This window comes from Gouania willdenowi, chromosome 18 (assembly GCF_900634775.1).
Source record: "Gouania willdenowi chromosome 18, fGouWil2.1, whole genome shotgun sequence".
Classification (NCBI taxonomy): domain Eukaryota; kingdom Metazoa; phylum Chordata; class Actinopteri; order Blenniiformes; family Gobiesocidae; genus Gouania; species Gouania willdenowi.
This window is the reverse complement of record NC_041061.1, coordinates 19,019,974-19,030,001: the sequence shown is the minus strand read 5'-3', so window position 1 is coordinate 19,030,001 and position 10,028 is coordinate 19,019,974.

Genomic DNA, 10,028 nt, shown 5'->3' with positions numbered 1-10,028 from the left:
GCAGCATTCCCCTCCTGAAGGCTCAAACAGGGGTGGAGTACTTCATGTGACAGAGCCCAGAATGCCTGATTTCAAGGAAGGTGAAGATCCTGAGAGTTTTTTTGTGAGGTTTGAGCGTATAGCCAGAACATGGGGTTGGAGACACACTGAGTGGGCAGCTAGAGTGGTCACCCTGTTAACTGGAAAAGCTCTAGAGGCTTATGCTGCAATGGATGAAGATAAATCAAATTCTTATGAAGAAATTAAAACTGCTGTGCTAATGAAATTTAATGTTACAGAAGAAACATATAGACAGCGTTTTAGGAACATCAACGTGCCAGATGGAGAGACTGTTCGAGAAACCTACAGCCGACTTAAAGGACTATATAGAAGATGGATACGGCCGGATATTCGCAACAAGGAGGAAATTGGGGACGCCATCATCCTGGAGCAGTATCTTCGGGTACTCCCTCCTGACATCCGCACTTGGGTGAAGGAGAACTATCCACAGACTGGGGAGGACGCTGCAGCGCTGGCAGAGCATTACAGTGCAGTACACAGGGCTCCTGTGAGGCCGAGAGGAACTATGGTGAGGACAAGATTTGCTGAAGGCAAAACTCACAGACCGCCTCGGATGGACAATGTGGAGTTTAATTTTGTGTGTTATTACTGTCAGCAGCCAGGACATAAAGCTTCTGTGTGCCCTCTAAGGAAGTCAAAGGTTGTTGAAATGTGCAGCATACCTCGATGTGATAACAAGAATGATGATTGTATGCCTCATAAACATGTAGTGGAAGTCACCATTAATGGGAATTGGGTAAAAGCCTTGGTAGATACAGGAAGTTCACAAACCCTAGTCAAGTCGTCAGTGCTTAAGAACATCCTACCTGACTATGACCGAAATGTAAACATAACCTGTGTTCATGGATGTAGAAAAGATTATCCAACTGCAGATGTAACAATTGAAGTGGAAGGCCAAGCCTTTATGTTAACTGTTGGGGTTTTGGATCATCTAGCTTATGATGTGGTGCTTGGGGAAGATCTGCCCATTTTGGATAACTTGATACACCAAAATAAAACTTATTCTTCTGCAGTGATCACCCGCTCAAAGACTAAAGGCCTAGAGCCATTACCTGAGGCAGATGTTAGTTTGTATGAAGGTGGACAGAAAGTTAAAAAATCCAAGCGTCAACGCCGTCAGGAGAAAAATAAATGTACTGAAAAGGTGAAAAGTAATGATTTGGCTTTCCCTAAAACCCCACCCATTGATTCAGAGTGGCAAATTCCTGTTAATTTCAGGGAAAGTCAAAAAACTGACTCTTCTTTAAAGCCACTCTTTGCCAAAGCTTATGTGGTTGAAGGGGATCAGAAAATAAATGTTTCTCAGAGGCAAAATGTTGTTGATGATCCATTCATAATAAAAAACAACCTCTTATATCTTGCCGATATTGAGAAGCCTAGATTAGTTGTGCCAAAAGAGTACCGCCAAGTAATCCTTAATTTAGGTCATACAGTACCATGGGCTGGACACTTGGGACAGGCAAAAACCTATGATCGCATTGCTCGCCGATTTTTCTGGCCAGGTTTATACACAGATGTACTAAACTACTGTAAAACATGTCATGATTGTCAGCTAGTAGCTCCCACTAAAATCTCTGATCGTGGCCTTTTACAGCCTTTGCCGATTATGGACGTGCCTTATGAGAGGATTGCCATGGATGTAATTGGTCCCCTCCCAAAAAGTAGTAGCGGGTATAAATTTGCACTGGTAATTTGTGATTACGCCACACAATATCCAGATGTCTATCCATTACGCTCTCTTCAGGTTAAACACATAATCCGGTGTTTAATAGAACTGTTTTCGAGAGTTGGAATTCCAAAAGAAATATTGACTGACCAAGGTACAAATTTCATGTCTCAGTTAATGAAATCACTGTATTCCCAACTTGGAGTAAAAGGCATAAGAACTACACCATATCATCCAGAAACTGATGGTCTTGTTGAAAGGTTTAATGGCACCCTTAAACAAATGTTGAGAAAATTTGTGGATGAAACTGGCAAAGACTGGGATAAATGGTTACCTTTTGTTTTGTTTGCATATAGAGAGGTGCCACAGGCATCAACTGGTTTTTCACCTTTTGAGTTGTTGTATGGAAGACAGGTCAGAGGTCCCTTGGATGTGTTGAAGGAGAACTGGATGGCTGAGGAGGCAACTTCTACTACCACCAACATCCTATCCTACATCCTCCAAATGAGAGATAAGCTAAACACCTTCAGAGAAATGGCTAAAGAGAACATGCAACAGGCACAACAGAAGCAAAAGGTATGGTACGACAAACGTGCCCGTGAGCGAGAATTAAGAGCGGGTCAACAAGTACTTGTATTGCTACCAACTGGACCAAGCAAGCTACTGGCAAAGTGGCAAGGCCCATATGCTGTCACGAGAAGGGTAGGTCCTGTGACTTATGAAATTGAATGTCCTGATAAAAGGAAAGATAAACAATTGCTGCACGTTAACCTGTTGAAAGAATTTCATCAAAGAAACCCCACAGAGAAGAGGGAGGAACATGTTCTGATGATCCAGGACATACAACTGGAAGAAAAGGCTACCCGGGAAGCTGAAGCTGACATGAGGCCCTGCAGAGAGAGATGCATGCCTGAAGCCCGTCCGGAGCACTTGACACAAAAGCAATGGCGTCAGTTGGGTGAGCTCAAAGAATCTTTTCCTCCATTGTTTTCTGCAAAACCTGGAAGAACGGATATTATATCCCATAAAATAGTTTTAAAGGACTCTAAACCTGTACGTTTGAAGCCATACAGGATTGCAGAGCGGATGATGGAGCCACTGAAGAAGGAGGTCCAGATGATGTTGGACATGGGAGTGATTGAACCTTCCAGAAGTGAGTGGTCAAACCCCATAGTGTTGGTTCCTAAAAAAGACTCTGCTCAACCACGTTTCTGTTCCGATATGAGGAAATTGAACAGTATTTCATGTTTTGATTCATACCCAATGCCACGCATTGATGAACTGCTTGAAAGACTGGGAAAAGCCTGTTATGTCACAACCTTGGATCTTTGTAAAGGTTACTGGCAAGTGCCTCTTGACCCAAGTTGCAAAGAATACACAGCATTTCAGATCCCAGGGATGGGTCTGTTCCATTACACTGTGTTGCCTTTTGGTCTCCATGGAGCCCCTGCAACTTTTCAGAGACTGATGGACATTGTGCTTAATGACTGTTCTAAGTTTGCAGCTGCTTACCTTGATGATATAGTAATCTACAGTGAGTCCTGGGAGGAACACCTGGAGCACATGAAAGTTGTCCTGACAAGGATACAGGAAGCCGGCTTAACCCTCAATGCAATTAAGTGTTCATGGGCTCAAGAAGAGGTGAGATACCTTGGGTACATTGTGGGCCGTGGACAGATCAAACCCCAGGTTGAGAAAATCACAGCTATACAAATGATTCCCAGGCCCAAGACAAGGAAGCAAGTGCGATCGTTTTTAGGAATGGTGGGATGGTACAGAAGATTCATCCCTCACTTTTCAACGTTGGCATCGCCTCTAACTGATTTAACAAAAAAATCTGCCTCCAAAATGATTTGGACTGATGAATGTGAGAAAGCCTTCTGTTTGTTGAAGATGCAAATCTGTGAAGCGCCTGTGTTGCAGAGTCCTGACTTCTCGAAACAGTTCCTTGTACAGGTGGATGCCTCTGGTGTTGGCTTAGGAGCAGTGCTTGCCCAAGGAGATCCTGGTGAAGAAAAACCCATCCTCTTCTTGAGTAAGAAACTGTTTGAACGGGAGAAGAAGTACTCTACTGTGGAGAAAGAAGGCCTAGCTATAAAATGGGCGGTTGATTCTCTAAAATATTACCTCTTGGGAAGGAATTTTATTTTACAGACTGATCACAGACCATTGACATGGATGCACTCAAAGCAACATCAAAATCCAAGAATTCTACGTTGGTGCTTAGCCCTTCAGCCATACCAGTTCACCGTACAACACTGCCCGGGTAAGAAAAACATCATTGCCGATTATCTCTCTCGTTTACCTGACATTTGTGAACCAGAGGGGGGAGGAAGGGTGAAATGTTAGGAAGCAAAAGCTCCCTCACAACTGAAATGTTCAATATTTGTTAAATGTAGATTTTAAACATGTATTTAATTTGTTTTGCAAGTGAGAAATTGTGTTTAATATATTTTGTAAAATTCTTGTTTTATTACAATTATGAAGGGTTCAGTTTTTGTTAAAGAAATGAAAGGCATTGATTGAGGAGGCAGAGCCTGGGGCCTATAAAAGCAGGAAGTGAAGGTGAGGAAGGAGGACAAGTCAAGATGGCTCCTGCAGCACACATGGACAGGGAAATGTCTGAGCAGGTCTGAATTGAACCCTTTGTTGGATTATTTGTTTTTGAAAGATTCTTTTCTTTTTCCTGTTGTTTAAAGAAGATATGCTGTCTGGACTGTCAGGAGAAAATAAATTGACTGATTTTTGGAACCTGAATTGCTCCCAGTGACTTTGTCCTAAGCTTGCCATGACACAACCTTTTGCCTTGTAACACATTCGTTGTTCAAGACTGTTGCAGAAACTGCTGATGAAGAAAAGTAATTACAACCAAGCGCCCTTCTCACATTGCTTTTGACAAACTTTAATATCAAGTGTTTTTGTGATGATAAAACTAGTAATTAAGACTGTTATTAACAAGTAATGAACTATTTCTCAGTGTGTGTCCCTTATAGGTTTAGGGCCCTATAAAAACCACGTTAATGGAATAGCAGACTGAATCACGGAATCGACCAATGAAAATGGAATTCACTGAACGTGGAAATTGACATAGAGTGGATCAAGAAGTCCAACGATATAGAAGCTTTCCTCCCATCCCAACCAAAGACAGCGCCCCCCTCTGGTGGTGGATGAAGTGGGACATATTGCCAACGGTGTCAGCTTTAGCTGAGAAATATGTTTGTGTCCAAGAATCCTCAACATTATCTGAAAGGGTGTTCTCCACAGCTGGAGACACCCTAAGTCCAGAACCATCTCGTATCCTTCCTGACAAGGCAAACATGCTAATTTTGCACAAAATGAGTTAATCTACCACAGTTGATAAGTGCAGCTGTACTTTTGGTTAAAATGTTCTTTTTTACAGACTAATTATTTATTTTATTTCTGTATTTGTTTTGGATCAAGTTGTTCAAGTTCAGAAGGAGCACTGTAAAAATTGTCAAATGTTTGTAGCCAAAGTGTCATATATTGTATATATTATTATTATCCAGTGAAAACAATCGATACCTGGTGGATTAAGAGAGAGCTGATATCCCCGCTGGAAATTAAAGAGACAAAGATAATATAACAAAGAGTTAAAGCAAACAAATCCATTTGTATTATTTAATTTCCTCACCCTATGAGAATCGATAAGAGAATCGGTAAAGAATCGAATCGATAATGGAATCGGAATCTTGAAATTCTTATCGATTCCCATCCCTACATTTTTGTTTAATTGTGGTTTTCTTTTTTTTTTATTAATAATTATTTTGTTTCCTCACAGGAGTTAAAGCTGATATTTTCTGGAAAAGAAATTATAAATATTTCTATAACAACAGAATTGTAAAAAAATGAATGCGAAAAACACGTAATTTGGAAAAAAATAAAATGGAATTTGGAAAAATTTAAAATTGATTTTATAGGGCCCTATAGGTTCAATCATAGAAAGGACTGATTGTTGCATCCACTTCAATTTGACATTGATAGATACTTTATTCATCACCAGAAGGGGAAGTGCCTAGTAGCACACAGCATGTGCCGTACATTCCATACACACACATACATGAATGAATAAAAGCTTAAAAAGTTACTAACAGTAGTAGTTACTATTGGGTTTTCTTGGAGAAACTGTCGCTGCTAAATAACGTTACCATCAGGACACATCGTCAGTTGTGTACCACAGGGCGACCGTGGCTCAGGTGGTAGTGGGTCGTCTTCAGATACTGGGATCGAACCCCCAACCTCTCGATCAGACTATGTGTCCTTGGGCAAGACACTGAACCCTAAGTTGCTCCCAGTGGTCGACTAGCGCCTTGCATGGCAGTCCTGTCCCACTGGTGAGTGAATATAACAGTGAATGGGTGAATGCGCTGATATGTAAAGCGCTTTGAGACTGCTTCAGTGTGGGGATAAAGCGCTATGTAAAATCAAGTCCATTTACCATTTCAAGTCCATTTACAGCGTCACAGGATGAGTGTATGTAGAATTTGTGTGCCTGGAATACAACCATGCTCCCACCTCCCCTCCCTGTTTCAAATCCACCAGCATCCTCATGAACGCGCATGACTGTGGAGAAGTTGATTACTTTGTTAACTCTTTCCAGACAGTTATTGGAGAGTTCTCTGATGTGAAAGCTCGTAAACTCTGTAGCCCCTCCCCCGTTCCAAAGCCCTCAGGTGGTCACGTTCACAGTAGCCCCTGGCTACTGCGATTGAAGAAATCGCACAGTGTATCTCAGCCTAGAACTCCCAGCTGCAGGTCAGAGCAGAGAGGAGACTCACACCACTCTGTGTCCAGTGTAAACGAATTGTGCATGTTTTCTCCACCTTGAATATGATTCTCAAAGGTTTACATGCTTTTCATTCCATCTGCCATCACTCTCTCTTTTTTAGACTCTCGCTTCTCCACGTCGGTCTTCCCTTCTTTATTTTTTTACTTGCTTTGTCGTGTAAGCCGCAATAGGGCCTTTTTCTGCCAAAGCACCTTTTATTGGACCTTCACTACCAATATGATGTGAACGTGCATCAACTTTTGTCGAGCAGCCAGTAATGATAAATAAAAGAGCTCACTTGGTTTGTAAAAAGATCTCTGATCGGATGAAAAAGAGCATCATGATTTCTAAAGCTTGAATACAGAGCCAAGAGAAGGTGCAAAGGTCCCGTGTCCTCTCATAACACCTTGAATTACAGTATGCTGAAAGGTTATGATGCGTTTTTGACTAATTGATCCCAATAAAACTTACACACTGCAGCTTTTAATAGTCGAAAATACAAAGATTATTGCTGTGGTGTTTCAAAGAAAACATGCATAAAAAGGTAAAAGGGGCTTTTGTTGTTCTGCGTCATTGTTGTGCAGTGATGGTTGCTTGAAAGAGTTCCTGTTTGTACTAGGAAGAACTGGTAGGTACTAGCGTCATGGAGTTTGCTCATGGGATTTTGATAGAAGATCAAGATCTTGTGGGTTGATTTAATTATTTTTTGTAAACAGTTTTTAGTTGGACACAAAAACAACCGATTGTTTCTATATAGAGTTGCTCTAAAGCTGTAGTGTTTCTTTAAATAACAAAGTGTTCCTAGTATGCTCAATAATTTCTTAACCTTGCTCTGCTAAAATATTAGTTTTAAGAAACATACATTCAAACTGCTACAGATTTTTACGTGAAAACTGCTTTGGCATTTTTGCAAATACTAAGATACGTAGACCAAAAATAAAAGCAAGAAAATTCCTTCAATACTTAATATATTGATTTCACAATAAGTGACAACAGAATTAGCAGTATAAATTATATAAGTTGCTATTGTTTTAAAATGTAATTTATTTAGTGCTAATAAAACAGGAAACAACAGCTGAAGCTTGTTGTACTAAAGTGTATAAACTTGTTGCACTGTTTCAAGTTTATTCAGACAGGGAAACATTTTCAGACATTCCAGGCATTATATTCCAAGTATTGTTAAAGCTCCAGTATCATGCTATTTTTCACCCATCTCTATTTGTTCTAAAAAACCCAGCAACATAGTATTTGAGGTTTATTTTCCCAAACTTCTACCTCTTACCATTTGCTGCTACCTCAGGTGTTGTTTATCTCCTGATTGCTTTCTTAGCGCTATATAAGATGTGTTTTGTCCATTATGTGGGTTGTTTTTTGGTCTACTGTGACTTCCTGTCTCGCTCTATCAGCATCACTGTCAGTTAATCAGTCAGAGTGTCTGTGCATGCGTCACAGTGGGAGTTTTTGGTTTGTCATTTTACTTCTTGGTTATCATTTAAAAAAAACAAAAACATTTCTCTACTCTTTTTTTTTTTTTACACTATCATATTTAGCCCCTTTACACATAATCAATAACTGTTTTTTTAAAAGGTTTTTTAAGACCAAATAAAATACCCTGATAATAATGAATAACGTGGGCTTGTCATTAGATGATAAATAATTCATTTCTTAATAAATTCTATAAAGATTCCAATGAAATAAAAGGTTACAGTGTGCATTATATAAAAATGATTGTTTCAAATACAATCATTGTTCAGTGGTTTAAAGCCCAAACATTTGTGATGTCATAAAATGACAGTGCACTTTAACAAGTGGCAGACTCCTCGTTGGCTCTGTCACATTTCCTCTCACAGGAATGAGTAAGTGTTGTGACCTCAGGAAGGGGACATGGAATGTGCGACCGCGTGGCCATCTCATTCTCACCCCTGTGTCTGTCTATTCCTGAGCACTTGTTACCCACGTCACGTGTGAGTTTGCACTATATTGTGTTCAGTCATCCTTAGGTAAAACAAGGGCAACTCTCCTTTTTAAAACATGTCTACATGAATTGATCAGTGTTTTGTTAGTTTTGATTATAGAGATGTATAAAACCGTAATCTTCAACAGTGTTGAATTGACGTTGTTTTCATTGACAAACATCTAATGAAGCACATTAACAGAAGCTGCTATTTAAAGTCTCCAGGCATTTATTAATACAGGGTGCTGTCTCCCTCTGTGTTTCACCTACTGTATTTTTTAACAAAGAATTTTTCAAATGTTTTCCAGATATGGTAAACCAATGTATGTCATTATTCTTTTTAAAGGTTAGTATCATAACTTTGACACTAACATTGTTTATTTTTTTTGGTTTTTACAGTGTTTCTAAAGTGAAACTGTAAAACATTACTGGTAACTGTGACCAGTCACTGGTTAACCCTTCTTGATAGAGCCTCAAAGATTAGGATAACAAATCCATCAGGCGCCTCTCCAGAGCTGTCGGACGTCCAGCCCCCTTTTGGACAACTCAATCACGTCCACATCGGCGTCACATGGATGACTTACATTCCACACACAGAATTAGTGCTGCTGAAGTGCATTTTGAAACTGCAGGCCATGCACGAGCGTCACACTAGCTATTCTTTTATTTCTCTGTACAGTAATGGCTTTTAAAAAGGACACTCGAGTTTTGAATTATACCCATTGGATGAGATGACATAGAGGTCTTTTATCCTTGGGGTCAATTTAACCCCATTCAATGTTTATCATTCAAAAAATAATAGTTGTATTATGACTTTTCCTAATTTGATGGTACAATTGATTAGATATAATCATGATGATAATACATATTACATGCATTGGTGTTCCTCTGGGGTCAATTTGACCCCATGCTGTTTTAGCTGTGTAAAACCTGCATGGCAGTCTTTTATCCAAATCATTCCTCATTGTGCTCTGCATGTATTACAATATGCATGTTCTCCTTCTCCCTCTCTCTCTCTTGAAAATGTCCTCTAGGAAATGCTTTACTGTCAATGAGGTTTTGGAACAGCTCTTTCACAGTGAAAGCAGTGTAGAGGAGAATGTGTCTGAGATAGTGGACTTTATAATGAATAACATCAAATATGTTACACAAAAAGATGTTAATGAGAGGAAAGAGGGGTCATCAACATCAATCAATATAGTTAATTCTGTGAGAGTCATGAACGTGCACCCTAAATTAGAAAAGATTTGGATGAAAAATGTTCTTGATGCACTAACTTAAAACTGAATGTTTGACCTGATGGTGGCGCTGCAGGAAAGGTTATATCAGCACCACAACTAATAGGGTTCATACTATGGTGGTAATTAATGTTGTCAGTAAATTTAAGAAGATTTGGATGAAAACTATTCAAGATAAATTAATTATAATTTATAAGTTTGGCCTGGTGGTGGCGCTAGAGAACAGGTCAAGGTTTCATTATCAAGGGGTTTATTTATATATTCAACATTATGTCTGGTTCGGTGTTTGCATTATTGAGAGTTACTATGAACGTTACTGCTCTC